At 40.9% G+C, this 16,750-nt stretch overlaps 1 protein-coding gene across 10 annotated transcripts in view; it reads right to left on the reverse strand.

Annotated features, from left to right (window-relative positions):
• LOC140481390 (glutamate receptor 4) overlaps positions 1 to 16,750 on the reverse strand; it is a 324,446-nt gene that overhangs the window by 142,863 nt on the left and 164,833 nt on the right. The gene's annotated exons all lie outside the window — the stretch shown is intronic.

Raw genomic sequence — 16,750 nt, forward strand, 5'->3', positions numbered from 1 at the left:
ATAATAGGATGGATATGGTAGGGGATTTTAACTTTCCAAACATAGACTGGGACTGCCATAGTGTTAAGGGTTTAGATGGAGAGGAATTTGTTAAGTGTGTACAATTTTCTGATTCAGTATGTGGATGTACCCACGAGAGAAGGTGCAAAACTTGACCTACTCTTGGGAAATAAGGCAGGGCAGATGACTGAGGTGTCAGTGGGGGAGCACTTTGGGGCCAGTGAACATAATTCTATTAGTTTTAAAATAATGATGGAAAAGAACAGACCCAGATCTAAAAGTAGAAGTCCTAAATTGGAGAAAGACCAATTTTAATGGTATTAGGCAAGAACTTTCAAAAGCTGATTGGAGGCAGATGTTCGCAGGTAAAGGGACAGCTGGAAAATGGGAAGCCTTCAGAAATGAGATAACGAGAATCCAGAGCAAGAATATTCCTGTTAGGGTGAAAGGAAAGGCTGGTAGGTATAGGGAATGCTGGATGACTAAAGAAATTGAGGGTTTGGTTAAGAAAAAGAAGGAAGCATATGAAAAGTACAGACAGGACAGATTGAGTGAATCCTTAGAAATGTATAAAGACAGTAGGAGTATACTTAAGAGGGAAATCAGGAGGGCAAAAAGGGGACTTGAGATAGCTTTGGCAAATAGAATTAAGGAGAATCCAAAGAGATTTTACAAATACATTAAGGACAAAAGGGTAACTAGGGAGAGAATAGGGCCTCTCAAAGATCAGCAAGGCAGCTTTTGTGTGGAGCCACAGAAAATGAGGGAGATACTAAATGAGTATTTTGCATCAGTATTTACTGTGGAAAAGGAAATGGAAGATATAGACTGTAGGGAAATAGATGGTGACATCTTGCAAAATGTCCAGATTACAGAGGAGGAAGTGCTGGATGTCTTGAAATGGGTAAAGGTGGATAAATCCCTAGGACCTGATCAGGTATACCCGAGAACTCTGTGGGAAGCTAGAGAAGTGATTGCTGGGCCTCTTGCTGAGATATTTGTATCGTCAATAATCACAGGTGAGGTGTCTGAAGACTGGAGGTTGGCTAACGTGGTGCCACTGTTTAAGAAGGGTGGTAAGGACAAGCCAGGGAATTATAGACCAGTGAGCCTGATGTCGGTGGGAAAGTTGTTGAAGAGAATCCTGAGGGACAGGATGTACATGTATTTGGAAAAGCAAGGACTGATTAGATATAGCCAACATGGCTTTGTGCGTGGGAAATCATGTCTCACAAACTTGATTGAGTTTTTTGAGAAAGTAACAAAGAGGATTGATGAGGGCAGAGTGGTAGATGTGATCTATATGGACATCAGTAAGGCATTCAACAAGATTCCCCATGGGAGACTGATTAGCAAGGTGAGGTCTCACAGAATACAGGGAGAACTAACCATTTGGATACAGAACTGGCTCAAAGGTAGAAGACAGAGGTTGGTGGTGGAGGGTTGTTTTTCAGACTGGAGGCCTGTGACCAGTGGAGTGCCACAAGGATCGGTGCTGTGTCCTCTACTTTTTGTCATTTACATAAATGATTTGGATGAGAGCATAAGAGGTACAGTTAGTAAGTTTGCAGATGACACCAAAATTGGAGGTGTAGTGGACAGCGAAGAGGGTTACCTCAGATTACAGCAGGATCTTGACCAGATGGGCCAATGGGCTGAGAAGTGGCAGATGGAGTTTAATTCAGATAAATGTGAGGTGCTGCATTTTGGGAAAGCAAATCTTAGCAGGACTTATACACTTAATGGTAAGGTCCTAGGGAGTGTTGCTGAACAAAGAGACCTTGGAGTGCAGGTTCATAGCTCCTTGAAAGTAGAATCGCAGGTAGATAGGATAGTGAAGAAGGCATTTGGAATGCTTTCCTTTATTGGTCAGACTTTTAAGCGCAGGAGTTGGGAGGTCATGTTGCGGCTGTACAGGACATTGGTAAGGTCACTGTTGGAATATTGCATGCAATTCTGGTCTCCTTCTTATCGGAAAGATGTTGTTAAATTTGAAAGGGTTCAGAAAAGATTTATAAGGATGTTGCCAGGGTTGGAGGATTTGAGCTATAGGGAGAGGCTGAACAGGCTGGGGCTGTTTTCCCTGGAGCGTCAGAGGTTGAGGGTGACTTTATAGAAGGTTTACAAAATTATGAGGGGCATGGATAGGGTAAATAGACAAGGTCTTTTCCCTGTGGTCAGGGAATCCAGAACTAGAGGCATAGGTTTAGCATGAGAGGAGAAAGATATAAAAGAGATCTAAGGGGCAACTTTTTCACACAAAGGGTAGTACATGTATGGAATGAGCTGCCAGAGGAAGTGGTGGAGGCTGGTACAATTGCAACATTTAAGAGGCCTTTAGATGGGCATATGAATAGGAAGAGTTTGGAGGGATATGGGCCGGGTGCTGGCAGGTGGGACTAGATTGGGTTGGGATATCTGGTCGGCATGGACGGGTTGGACCGAAGGGTCTCTTTCCATGCTGTACATCTCTATGACTCTGTGACTCTATGACTCTCAGAGTGTCTACATTACTGTGCAGCTTAGAGAGAACTTTGATAACAGAGTTAGAATTTTAAGCAGTAGGTTATAGGTTGATGGTGCATAATTGCTTAACCATCGTTCGAATTTATTTCCTTGCAATAAATAGTTTTTTTTTTAAGTATAGAAACCCATAGACAAACGACAGGTAAATTGGGGGATTGTGTACTCTTGAAAACTTTTAACTTCTGTGATGACCCCAGGAATAGTAGGGTATGATTCAAAGAACGCTACCCCAAGAAGGCATAACATACTGAGCCCCACAAAAACAGATCCACCATAGATTGCGGATTTCTTCCTGCAGTTCAACAAGCAACCTTGATCCACGAAGCAATCTGACTAATCCTTCTATCGGCCACTTCAAAAACACTTTCTGTCAGAGATTCACTAATATTACTTCAACCTCTCGTCTCCTGGAGTCACTATAGCTGAATAAGTGTTGATACCTATTTTCATGCTGTAATTTATTCCAACTCTAATAATGATCTTGTCACCAATTCCATTACAGTGTGATTTTTATCTTTCCTGAAGTTCTCGATTCCTTCTCTAGTTCCTAAATCTGGCATTTGGGGGCTGTATTGAGAACAAAAGGGAATACATTAAAGTCTTTTTCACCACTATTATCAATCCTTTGTCTTTTGTATTGGCCACCTACACCATTTCCCCCTTGCTCCTCATCCATTGCTGTCAAAAGCACAAAAGAAATTTCCAAACCTTTCAGTTCTGAAGAAATTAAATCAGCCTCGAAATGTTAACTGTTTCCTCTTTCCACACATGCTGCCAGATCTGCTGAGTTCCTGTTTGCTTTACATTATCGAGGAAGTAAGCAATAGCTGGTTAACACTTTCATGGTCAATGAAAAGTGTGAACATAGGATAACAAAGGTATAATCATGGGATCATTTCAGAAATGTGGAGAAACAAGAGACTGAGGGTGGAAGAGTATATCAGAAAATTTGGTTCAAACTGGGAATTCATCGGGTAAATCTTTTTCAAGTACAACTTTGGAATAAAAGAGTCAGATTCTGACCTAGAATTAACTAACTCAAGTTAAAGTAGCCTTGTTAAGTAGATAGCTATCTGATAGATAACTGCAACTATAAATCAAATAAAACTCTTTGCCTGAAGAGGTGATGATGACTGCAACATGAAGATAAGCTAAAGTGACTCATGAAAGTTCTGTAGAAGACAAGGGATTTTAAACCACATGGTCAGTTAGGGCACATGTGAGGGAGAATTTGCCTGAATGAACCAGAGATTCCTTGAGAATATTTGGAAATTTTGTTCAAAATGGGAACTTACTGCAAAGTAGCAAGAGGTGCTTCAGTATTATTTATTGCAAGCATTTAAGCCTGCTGAGTGGAGAGTTTGGTGAAGGGAAGGAAGGAATTATCTTTATCTACTCTCTTTCTGGGCTCCAGCATTTGATTTCCAACTTTGTTTACCTCATGGAGCAGGCAAATTAGAAACTGACATTAGTAGAAGCTGTATCATCAGTACTGTGTACATTGTATTGTTTGAGCAGCATAATAATGTTTACTAGCAATGCTGCAACCTGTTGGGAGGCTGCACTGATAATAAATTCATTAATTTGCAATTATTAATTAACACAGAGATGGTAGGTCAGGCGATGTGCTGTGATTGCAGAATGTAGGAACTTCTGGTTTGATTCAACATAAATATCTGCAGTAAGATCCAGAAACTGTGGCTCAGATCCAGGCTGCAGATGCTGTGATATAGCAGGAGGGGGAAGGTTACCTGGATATTTTATTCCAGGAGGTAGTCACACCTCTTAGAATAGGATCCTCTGATTTACTTAGTGATCAGGGACAATTAAGTGGCTACAAGTGAGGTAGGTAAAGGGACTCTGAGGGCAACAAAACTGCAGCCTCAGTCTTTGCAATTATCCAACAGGTTTGTGGTTTACTCAGCTTATTTAGATGGAAGTGAGGCTGTAGGGTGGCTGAGTTAACTGACTTTATCACTGAGGTACAGGAAACCATTGGAGAGAAGGAATGTCATGGTAGTGTGGGACGGTATAATGAAGGGAATTGACATTGTTCTCTGTGAGAAAGACTGAGAGTATGGACAGCAGTATTGTGTGCCGATCTCCTTTGTGCTGCAGAGGAACTTCCAGTAGGAAGGAGAGGATTTAGTCGTCATGATCCACACCAATCCCATAGACTATAATAGAAAAGAGGTTCTGCTGAGGGAAAATGAAAAGTTAGATGTGAAATTTAAAAAGCAGAACCTCAAAAAGTAATAACCACTGGATTACTATCTGAACCATATGGGTATTAGCAATGGATGAATAAGATTAAAGAATTGAATGCATGGAAAACGCAATGTAGATAAAGTGAGACCATTGACAGTACTGTACTAGAATTTCCAAAAAGCATTTGACAAACTGTCACATAAAAGGCTACTGCACAAAGTAGGAGTTTCTAGTGGACAGTATAACTTGCTGGCATGAATGTAAAACTTGGGTGGCTGGCTGGCAGAAAACACACAGCATCCATGAATGGATCATTTACAAATTGGCAGGACATCACCGTGCTGGGCTGTCAATGACTTATATGAGAGGATCAAAAGCATGGTGGCTACATTTACAGACATAGGTAGAAAAGTATGCTGTGATGATTGCGTAACAAGGATTCAGGCTGAAATAAGTGAACAAGTTAAATTCTGACAGACGAAGCACAACGTGGCAAAATATGAACTTCTTCATTTTGGGAGGAAAAATAAGAAGTATACTACTTAGAACAGAGAAAAGCTGCAGAATTCTGAGATGCAGAGGAATCTAGTTAAAAAAAAATCACACAACGCCAGGTTATAGTCCAACAGGTTTATTTGGAAGCACTAGCTTTCGGAGCGCTGCTCCTTCATCAGATGGCGGTGGAGCAGCACCATAAGACACAGAATTTGCGGCAAAAGATTACAGTGTCATGCACTGAAATGATATATTGAACAAACCTGGATTGTTGTTAAGTCTTTCATCTTTTTGAATGGGTTGCTTTAAAATGTGAAAAGATGAAAGACCTAACAACAATCTAGGTTTGTACAATATATCATTTCAGTTGCATGACACTGTAATCTTTTGCTATAAATTCCATGCCTTCTAGTCCTGCTCCACAGCTACCTGATGAAGGAGCAGTGTTTCAAAAGCTACTGCTGCCAAAAAAACCTGTTGGACTATAACCTGGTGTGGTGTGATTTTTAACTTTGTCCAGCCCAGTCCAACTGCCTCCTCCACATCAGAGGAATCAAAGTATTCAAGCGGATGAGTCACAAAACTTTAATATGCAGGTATAGCAAATGACTAAGGCTAATGGAGCGCTATCCTTTATTGCAAGATGAATTAAATGTATTAGTAAGGAGGTTATACTCCAGTTATAAGGTGTATTCATGAGACCACATCTTGAATACTCTGCCAATACTACTCCCAATTTTGGTCTCCTTATTTGTGAAAGGATCTAAATATGTTGGGCCAGTTTAGAAGATGTTTACTAATTTGATACCTGGAAAAATTGGGTTGGCTTATGAGGAAAAGTTGAATAGTTTGGGCTTATTTTCAAGATGTTTGAAGAATGAGGGGTGATTTGATTGACATTTATAAGATCAAAATGGTCTCAACAAAGTAGACACGGCAGGGATGCTTTCCCTCATAGGCGAGTCCAGAACTAGGAGACATTGTTTTAAAAGTAGAGATCACCTTTTTAGTGCAGAAATGGGAGGATTTTCTTTCTGTCATAGAATTCAGAAACTTTGGAACTCTGTCCCTCACAAGGCAGAAAAGGCAAGATCATCGAATATTTTTAAGATGGAGTTAGATAGAGTCTTAGGCAAGGTGATCAAATTGTTTTCACGGGTAGGTGGGAATGTGGAACACAAAGGGATCAGCCACGATTTTATTGAATGGCCTGTAAAACTGAATGGCTTATTTTGCTTCTAATTTGTATGTTTATGTGACAGATGTTTGCTGAGCTGATCTGATAAATGTAAACGTTAACATGTTGTACAATGATGTCACACTGATACTATGATCATGAAACACTATTGAAATAATTATTGACATGGAGATTTTGTCACTGTTTCATGCTTGTACAATCAGTTATGGTTCTTTCTAAGGAAATCAACTTTTTAACTCTTTATAGATATTTTCTAAAAGTCCTTTCAAATCTGCTATGTTTGCTCTGAAATGTTAATAGTGCAAAAATATAACACTCAAATTCAATGTTCAAGGGCACGCTCAGTATAAAATAGATTACTTGAATATTTCATAGTTTATTATAACACACATTTGATGCCCATAAATGATTAGTAAACAAATGTAGGAATGTGAACAATGCAGTGGATTTGTACAGTCACTGAGCTCTGAATTGAATTTAAATAGTGTAATCAAAGACCTTGAAGTTTCCTGGGGATTATTCCAAAATTCATTTTTGTGTGAGATTAGTTGGAACCACAAAGGATATTAATTGCTGAAAATAACTTTTGATGTAATTTCACTGGCGGTGCCACTTACTTCTTGGTTAATTTATGGTGGAATATCTGAATAACTGTCGCAGAATTTCTAGTCTAATCTATCTTCTCAGGTGCAAAGGTCAGGTGAAAAATGAGCCTATGAGATTTCAACCCATTTCCTCAAAATGTAGAACCAAGAGCCCACACTTCAGGACAGATTAGCAGTCTCACTGAAAGCTCAGAAGAACAGCTATTTTAAGTTTGAAGATATAGATTGATATGGTAGGGGATGTTTTCTAACACTTTATTATTGTCAGCTGGAGTGTCTGCTGATTGGTCAGTAATAGCTTTCATTGAACTCCCAAACAAAACTGTCTCTCCCATTGAAGGAACGAAGAAGTGGGGATGAAAGTGGATCTCAACACAATTGGAGATATCAGTCCCCATGCATCATATTGATTGCAGTTATTTTAGTGTTAGAAATGTTAGCTCCAAAATGTCTTCTGTCAGTCTCCAGCTGTATACCCAAGGGGGAAACTATAGGAACAAATTATAACAGAGAGACAGAGCAAGCTATAGGGATTCTCTGCAGCTGAAGTTCTGACATTTTAAGCCAGACTGGATGTGAATTGGATGTCAAAGGCCAAAATGCTGAGTGAGGTAAATGTATAATAGACAACACAGGAGTAGGTGTGGGTCCAACTGGTGGGGTTCTTATCAACTTTGAGCACTTTCCTAATACGCTGAGAGGATCATCTCTAGAGTCCAGTGGGAGGGAGCGAACATATCAACTATACCCAGGGCTCAAACAAATAGATAAAGGTGCAATTGTACTTTCATCTGCCACACAATTTAATACTCTTCGAGCGAGCATGCAAAATCAAATGAGGTCAGTGCAGAAAAACAACAGTCAATGTAATCCCATTATAACCACGAAGTGGTTAGTGAGCAAAATTCGGGCGCATGGTATTGGGGGCAAAGTACTAACTTGGATTGAAAGTTGGTTGGCTGACAGGAAACAAAGAGTAGTGATAAACGGCTCCATTTCAGAATGGCAGGCAGTGACCAGTGGGGTACCGCAGGGATCAGTGCTGGGACCGCAGCTTTCTATAATATATATTAATGATATAGAAGATGGTATTAGTAATAACATTAGCAAATTTGCTGATGATACTAAGCTGGGTGGCAGGGTGAAATGTGATGAGGATGTTAGGAGATTACAGGGTGACCTGGACAAGTTAGGTGAGTGGTCAGATGCACAGCAGATGCAGTTTAATGTGGATAAATGTATGGTTATCCACTTTGGTGGCAAGAACAGGAAGGCAGATTACTACCTAAATGGTATCAATTTAGGTAAATGGGCAGTACAAAGAGATCTGGGTGTTCTTGTACACCAGTCAATGAAGGTAAGCATGCAGGTACAGCAGGTAGTGAAGAAGGCTAATACCATGCTGGCCTTCATAACAAGCGGGATTGAGTATAGAAGCAAAGAGGTTCTTCTGAAGCTGTACAGGCCCCTGGTAAGACCACGAGGAGAAAGTGAGGACTGCAGATGCTGGAGATCAGAGCTGAAAATGTGTTGCTGGAAAAGCGCAGCAGGTCAGGCAGCATCCAAGGAACAGGAGAATCGACGTTTCGGGCATAAGCCCTTCTTCAGGATTCCTGGTAAGACCACACCTGGAGTATTATGCGCAGTTCTGGCCTCCAAATTTGAGGAAAGACATTCTGGCTATTGAGGGAGTGCAGCGTAGGTTCAGAAGGTCAATTCCTGGAATGGCGGGATTACCTTACACTGAAAGACTGGAATGACTGGGCTTGTAACCCTTGAATTTAGAAGACTGAGAGGGGATCTGATTGAGACATATAAGATTATTAAAGGATTGGACACTCTGGAGGCAGGAAACATGTTTCCGCTGATGGGTGAGTGCCGAACCAGAGGACACAGCTTAAAAATACAGGGTAGATCATTTAGGACAGAGATGAGAAGAAACTTCTTCACCCAGAGAGTGGTGGCTGTGTGGAATGCTCTGCCCCAGAGGGCAATGGAGGCCCAGTCTCTGGATTCATTTAAGAAAGAGTTGGATAGAACTCTCAAGGATTATGAAATCAAGGGTTATGGAGATAAGGCAGGAACAGGATACTGATTAAGGATGATCAGCCATGATCATATTGAATGGTGGTGCAGGCTCGAAGGGCAGAATGACCTACTCCTGCACCTCTTGTTTATTGTCTAAGACACCAAGGAATTTTGGCATATTTTCTTGTTTACAATCACGTCTCGAGTTAACAACCACATAAAACTACCTTTCTGGAGAAAGTAAAGTGGCAAGGCCTAGACCACATGTTGCTGTTTGCCACTTGGGGTTAGACTGTGGAGGCAGGATTGCTGAGAAAAATGTCAAGGGAAGATAGCAATTGTCACACCCAACGTCTTCCCACTGTCCTGTCATCTCGCCAGCAGCAGGAAAAGTGACAAAACAGTCCACCCACCTGGAAGTGAACTATTTAAGTGACCAATTAAGGGTCTCTGTGGAAATTTTGCCAGAATAGGAACCAACAAGATACATCCCTGGCAAGCTCCAGGTGGCTTCTGCAACATTAAACCTCCTTTTCAGAAAGCGTTTGGCGCACAGAGTGCCCTCCCAGTGGTAACAGCTCCCCATATAGGCAGAAGTTATGCCTGCCCACAATGACCCTCTCCTGCCAGGCCCCAGAATCTCTTCCCCCAACCCCCACCAACCCCCTCCCCCCCCCCCCACGGACTACACTTAGCTTACTTTGAGGAAGCTATCCATCAATGTGACCTCTCCCTCAAGGTGCAGCTAGTGACCACCACTACTGCTACTGCTGAGGCTGATGAGCCTTCTGATTGACCAACAGCACTCATCAGCAGGTGGCCATCTTTACTTGTGATGGCGATCCTAACAGCAGCTACTTCAGTGGCTGCTGTTGAAAAAAATTGCAGGTCTGGGTTCCACTGACTGAAGAAGCCTCCCCATCCACTCCCACTACCCATAAAATCCAGTCCAACAATTTGAATGGCAAAGACAACATAAAACACACTTGCAATAATAAAGAAACATTGCTCCAATTTTCCCGAACAAAGGGCTTTTAAATTTGAAACCGGAGCTAATATTCCCAAAAATAGCGAGTGTGACAAAGATCACAAAATGAGGCCGAAGGGTAAGTAGGTAAAGTCAGGAAGTCTACCAGAAATCACAGTTGGATTCACTGTAAAGAATGTATAAATGGCCTTCAAACTAAAATTAAAATAGTATAGAGGCACTGCAGCATGTGAACAGGAAGATTGGATAAAGGTATAATAAGTACATTTGTCTAAGAGGAAGATCAGAGCCACACTGTCATTTGAGACATGTTTTAGAAATTTCTGATCTGTAAGTACTCTAGTTAAATTTTATTTCTGAATTTTATTCATCGTAATCTGACTCTCAATCTCAGTGACTTCTATCATCCCAGTGGGTTTTCAGTCCCTGCACTGCCTACTGGCTTCCTTTCAATGAATGCGTTACGGTGGTTTCTATCAGACTTAATTCCGAATAATTACTTCACAATAAGTGTCTGCTGGAGCTCAAGGTCTCACTTGATGTGCAGTACATGTAGAAATACTACAAAGTGCTGACAGTGCACAGAAATATACTTAGAACTGAGTAAGCTGATCTCCACAAGCAGGGAGACAGTAAAGTGATTCAAGGCCCAATTTTAGTTAATGCTATGCTTCTTTTCTTCTGCAGATACAATAATTGTATCTGTAAAAACTCTTGCTTTAATCAATACAGGTAATATCAGCTCAGAAATAGATTCTACTCCTAGTCTGTTCTTCCTATTTTTAGCATATAGCTTATATTCTTCCACTTATCTGGGTAGAGACATCAAAATTGAAAATGCTGGAAATAATCAACTGGCCAGACAGTATTTGTGAAGACAGAAAGAGAGTTGACATTTCCATTCTGGTGCAAAGTTGCAAATGCAAACATTAAATTTGCTTTCCCCTCCACAAATGCTACCAGCCCTATTGAGTCTTTACAGCATTTTCTATTTTAACTTTACATTTCATGCATCTGCTGTATTTCTGCATTTGTATTACTAGATGGAGACATTCTAGCCATATGGCATAGAACCATAGAGAGGGCTACAGCATTGAGAAAGGTTCATCAGTTAATTGACCAGTTAAAAGTAACCAGCTAACTATTCTGATCTCATTATCCAGTACTTGTCACATACCCTCTGTATTTGGAATCATAATCCTTACAGGTAGAGTGTTGTAGAGTCCCACTACCCTGTGGGTGAAAAGTTATTTTCACATTCCCTCAATCTCCAGCCAGTGCATGGACATAATGCCTCAGCTTTATTTCAGATTCTAGCTTTTATTATATATAGTACTATATGTCTATTTCTCGAGGTTCTATAGTTTACATTTAAGAATATAACACATTTGTATCACATAAACAGTATATTCGTGCTATCCATATGAGGCCTGTTGCTTATCATGCCCTATATTCTGAATACAGGACTTCTTTCAGCTTTGCATTCGTCTCAGAGGTTGGATCCTTTGTGGTTGAGTATTTGTGCCATCAGTTTACGTGGTACGAGTTCCAAGGACCTGAAAGCCATCCACGTGCAGGTAAAAAGCCAAACCCCGGAAAGGGAAGAAGAGAAACTGGAGATGGGGAAGAGGGGGGACCAGAGGTGGCCCCAGAGATAAAATGCTGGGTGGATAGGGGGTGTGGTGCTGGTAGTGGCACTGGTGTTGGTTGTGAGAAGAGTTATTAACTGTGGTGCAATTTGTAGTAACTTTTTAAAATCGCACTGATAAGCAACATTAATACGGGTAAAAGTAAATTTCCCACAATAATTAACAACTAGATACTAACTCACTGGGTAAATTGGTAGTAATATTATTCCCATAACCGGCTGATATTCATCTCCCTTACTGCCAAGGTACAGTAAGACTCTCCAGTTGATGCCATTTTCGTTAATTCCAATCTCTCCCATAATCACATTCTTCTCCACACCAAAGATATTCTTGAATTCCTCCTTTTAAACATATGGCCAGTGATGAAACTATACTCATTACTTCAATGACCATGTGTTGACTTGCCCCCACTCCAGCAACCTTCAGTACAAAAAAAAATCCTTTCCCTTTCCTTGCTTCTTCTGGTGAGTTGCTGTTTTTCCATTATTTAGTTCCCTGTTAACAGGTCTTGTGCAATGGTAGTGCCCTATGTCTGGGTTCAAGTCCGGGACTTGTTAGTCATAGATGTCAGGTTTGTAACATGAATAAACAGTTTAATTATCAACCTAAAATCATCACAATGTACCTGATGGCCACTGATAACAGCAAAAATGTTTGCTGGTCAGCCATCATGCAGAAGACAAAGAAAAACTACTGGACTATTTTGTCTGTTAATGTGGATGATCTAATGGAAATCCATTGTCCAAACATCATTTTGCTCCATTTCTCTGGGACTCAATTACGCCTTTACAGGCTGTTGTACCCCCAGTTGTAATGGAATTCACCAACTTGCAGCTGCTCCTGATTCTTTGGGAAATGTTGGTTCATAACCCCAGAGCAAATCCATTTCCTCTCCCTCTTCCTCAAACCCTAATCAGTCTACCCCTAGTTGGCATTATTTTAGTTCCTTGATCTCTACCTTGCCTGGATTCCCCATCCCCACAATGTACAATTCTCTGCTCTGCATCCTTCCTTTGAACCAACATTCCTGGCTTCCACATTTGGACTCCAATCCCAGAGTCTCCTTTTGATCCTGCCAAACCCCATATGCTCCCTGATCCCCAAGTTTCCTATGATCTTCCAGTATCATTATTGAGCCCCCCAATGCTTGGGCCCTTTCCCATCACACCTATTTCAAAGACTCCAAATTGGGTGCTTCATTTAAACATCTGATCTCCCAGACTGCTGAAGGCAACTGGCAAGATTGGCCTGATTCCTGGAAGCTCATAGCCATTCTAAGATGACCAAGAATCCTATCGCCAATGCATTGAGGGAATGATCATGGAGTATGTTTCCAAGATGAGAAATATGGCTTTTTCTTGAATGGAAGGTGAGGGTGACTTACCTACCTGGTGAGGGTGGTCCATTTGTCCAATTATAAGCTGATCAAAGGCACAATAGAAGTAAATGATCGGTGATGTCTAAAATCCATCCCTGCTGCATTAACATCCCAAGTTCCTCCAATCTTCTCCCACAACATGATAAAAATCAGCTACTCACCGCTGGATCCTGTGAGTTGCTGACTGGTGGTCTTTAAGATCTGTGAACTACTGGTGACCATGGCACCAGTGTCAAAGCCTGTGATAGGCTGATAAACTTACCCACGTGCATTTGTCAGTTCTTGATGTGCTGATTGGCATGTGATCAGACGAGTTCTCTCAGTACTTCTGTCTGTCACCACATTACACACTCACCCAATATTTGGTGCAATAAAAGAAAAAAATCCACCTTTGATCATCTCTATAGATTGTACACCACCAAGATGGCTGGAGAATTTGATGCATTATAAGAATGCAGAGTTTTTGTTCTTTTATGAATTTAAACTTGACTATAATTGACTACAGATGATTTTGGATATGAAGTTAGCTGAATGATTGGAGAGGGAAAGTCATGGCAAATGTTCGGACATGTAGAAGCTATCCAGCAGAGTGCAGTTTTATCTTTATCTGGACTAATAACCTAATTTTGGGTACAGAACGCAATTTCAAAAGTTGCATCTGACAAAACAGGGGAAGTATTACAAATGGTGAGGAGGACAACGATAAACTTAAAGACGACATGGGCAGGCTGGCAAATGGGTAGATACTTGGCAGATGAAATTTAACCAGGAGATGTGTGAAGTAATATATTTTTGTCAGAAGGAGGAGAAGAGGCTATATCTAACAAAGTATAAAATAGCAAATGTGGGCGCAGGAGCTGAGGGACCTGCGCACAAACCATTGAAAGTGACACGGCAGGTTGAGAAAGTAGTTAATTAGACAGTAATTAGCATTGCTGCCTCATAGTGCCAGGGACCCAGGTTCAATTCCAGTCTTGGGTGACCTTCATGTTCTCCCTGTGTCTGCATGGGTTTCCATTGGGTGCTCTAGTTTCCTCTCACTGTCTGAGGATGTGCACGTTAGATGGATTGGCCATGGGAAATGCAGGGTTACAGGGATAGGCCAGGGGTGGGGCGTAAGCGAAGTGGGGGGGGTGGTGTGGATGTTGAATCTGGCTGGGATACTCTTCGGAAGATCGGTGCCGACTCGGTGGGCCAAATTGTCTCTTTCTATATTGTAGGAATTCTATGGATACAAAAACAATACAGTTATGATGAACATTTCTAAATGGTGTGCTTAAATTCATAAACAGCACTGTATCTGATTCAGGGCACCACATTTCAGGAAGAATGTGAAGATGTTGCAGAGACATAGAGAATTTTTAGAAGAATAATTCCTGGTAGGAGTGACTTCAGAATTGTGGATAGCTTGACGAAGCCGCGATTGTTCTTCTTAGGGGAGGGAAGACAAAGATGAGATTTGATGGAGATATTCAAAATCTTGTGGGTTCTGGATAGACTAAATAGAAAGAAACTGTTCCCAGTGTTGGAAGGAAGTGTGAGGAACTGGAGTGAATAGATTCATTTAACTGCAAAAAGGACAAAGGTAGCATGAAAAAAAAGTTTACACACAACACGTGGTTAGGATTTTGAATACTCTACCTGAAAGTAAAGTGCAAGTAGATTCAGAGATTTCAAGAGGGAATTGAATTATTACCTGAAGAGGAAAATGCAGACCCAAGGGAAAAGGACAAGACAGCAGGTTGACCTGAACTGCCCTTGCAGAGAGCTAACATGGACATGAAAAGCCAAATGGCCTCCTTCTGTGCTGTAACAATTCTATGATTCTTTTCCTTTGAATGATTGGACCCAGCACAATCAGAAAACAACATATTTGAAACAAAATTGAATAGTTAAACTGCATCCTCACTTTCTGTTAGACATCGTTGAGATCAATAAAAAACATAAAGTTGACTGGAGAGTGATAGGTGCATCTGGTCTGTCAGTAGTTTAAGTCTCTCATCCCAATGCCAATTTTCTTCAGCTGGCAAATTTGTTCTTCACAGGCAAATTTAAGCTTTCCTGTAGAGCAGAGCAGCGACTATGAATAATAAGATTTTCTGCCATTTTGTATTATAGCAAACAGCAGGAAGAATAAAAAAGTATATATCGTCTACATTATGAGAAATTGCAGAATTCTGGGATACAGAGGGATTGCGCATCCTCATACGTGAGTCATAAAGGTTAGTATGCAGGTATAGCAAATAATTAGGAAAGCTAATAAGGATGTTATCATTTATCATAAAGGGAATGAAATATAGAAGTGACTGCATCTGGAATTGGTCAGTGTTGATCACCTTGTTTAAAGGAGGATGTACTTGTGTCGGAGACGTTACAGAGTAGGTTAATCAGCCTAATACCTGGAATGAGAGAGTTGTTTTGGGATGATAGGTTGGACAAGCTAAACTCACGTCCACTGAAGTTCTGAAGTGTGACTAGGTGGATTTTTTTCCTTAAAGGGTCATGAACTTTTTTTAACCAGAAAGATAGTGGAAGAATAGCCATTGAATTTTCATTTTGGGGCTGAGGGAGGCAGATCCTTGATAAGGAAGAGGTGAAAGGTTATCAGCAGTAGGCATAAATGTGGAGTTAAGACTACAATCAGATCAGCCATGATCTTATTGAATAGTGAGTAGGCTCGAGGGGCTGAATGGATGGTTTCAATTCCTAACTTATACTTATAGAACCCATTGTGGAATAGATCATATTCTTCAAATGAAAATACAAAGCTCACCATTGGTAGCAATTTGTGTTTCTAGAAACTAACAGTGCATGTACATGATGGTTCACCAAACTGATCCTTGACAACGCTATGAAATAAGCTTAGTAACTCTAGAGGAGTAGAAGGAATAGAGAGTGTCAGATGAAGTACAATTGGAGGCTCCAACCTCATGGCTCTCATTTTTTGCTTTTTATTATTTAACTCCTGATTCATGCACTCATTCAAATCATCACCCATAAACACACAATATTTCAGCACCTTGAGCAGTGAGCTGATAGAAGAGATCATCTTGCCATTATCAAATGAGCAGTACATTGATTTGAAATGCAAACTGAGTTTGGTCTTTGGAATTGATCTTACTTACCACTTGATAGCCAATACACATTTAAACCTTGACAGAAGAAGCTCTCACCACATCAGTTAAAACTGTCTTTTAAAGCAGGACAGTATGGAAACTTATGGAAGTAGTGGGGTCTTGGCTGCCAGCTGCAAGTGCCTGATGTCACTTCCTTTTGGGAATGGATCGAGGATCTCAGAATAGAAACCCCAGCTGCTGGCCAATCAGAAATAGCTCCATTAAGTGTCAGCACTGTTGTGGAGGTAGTTGCTCCTGCCAGGATAGTACCCCATTCAAGGCCTAATAACAACGTGAAATTACAAGCTAGAGTAAGGAAGGGCCACAAGAAAGGAGAGAGGGGGATTAACAGCAAGGCAAAGAAATGATTCTGTAGTCCCTGATTACATTGTCAGCTCCTTTGATGAGGCACTGAGTGTTTCTGAAGGAGGGAAGATGCCTGGAGTAAGTCAATAACTCTGTGAGTTTGTTGTGTATTATGTAGCAAATGCTGCACCTAACACTGGTGACTTAAGGTGACCCCTAGGTAGACATTAATTACAATAATTGCTCAATTAAA

The sequence above is a fragment of the Chiloscyllium punctatum genome, chromosome 9 (assembly GCF_047496795.1).
Source record: "Chiloscyllium punctatum isolate Juve2018m chromosome 9, sChiPun1.3, whole genome shotgun sequence".
NCBI classification, from domain to species: domain Eukaryota; kingdom Metazoa; phylum Chordata; class Chondrichthyes; order Orectolobiformes; family Hemiscylliidae; genus Chiloscyllium; species Chiloscyllium punctatum.